Below are 809 nucleotides of genomic sequence, written 5' to 3' on the forward strand. Positions count from 1 at the left end.
GATTAGAATTCTGTATTATAATAATTACTAATGAAATATACAATGTTTCGGTCTTAATAAAAATAATATCTAATTTAATTAATGATATAACATAATTTAAAAACAATAATTTGTGCAGGTATGTAAATTAAATAAAAATATGAAAATTGATAAATATATTACTGTATTTCTAAAATATAATAATTGTATGGTAATTATTTTTACTTTTTGTTATTAAGTTCATTTTGTTGTACTTAATAAATTATTAAGCGCTCTCTGCTCTACTGTGATCATAGGATAATATTTACATAAGCGAAAATGTCCATAATCTTATCTATGGTTTAAAGATATGGATATGGATAATCAAGAAATGATCGAATTCCATACTATACTATGGAGTCTATAATTGGTCCCATCATTTATTCCATAAAAGTAATTAATGAATTGTATAAAATTATTAACGTATTATTTTGTTCTTATATTGAATTCGTATATCGAGTGAAAGAAAATATTCTCAAATATGAATAATGTTAAGTTTTGAGAATTCGTATGTCCATGTTATACAATGTTATATCTTGATTAAATACCGTATTAAGGACAATTTTGCCCGTTCAAAATTTTGTTCTACTTATTTTTTATTATTATTATTACTGTTTTCCAGATACAAAATTTGTATTTTATGTTAAATTATTTATTATTTTTTTATTAAATTATTCGAAGTCGAAAACGTTTATAATTAAATATTGGTATATCATGAAAAATTTTTAAAACTAAACACTGACGACCTTTGTTAGTATTTCAGAATGTTCAGTCTCTCAGAGTCTCTGAAA

This window comes from Agrilus planipennis, unplaced genomic scaffold, assembly GCF_000699045.2.
Source record: "Agrilus planipennis isolate EAB-ADULT unplaced genomic scaffold, Apla_2.0 scaffold1514, whole genome shotgun sequence".
In the NCBI taxonomy this organism is placed as follows: Eukaryota; Metazoa; Arthropoda; class Insecta; order Coleoptera; family Buprestidae; genus Agrilus; species Agrilus planipennis.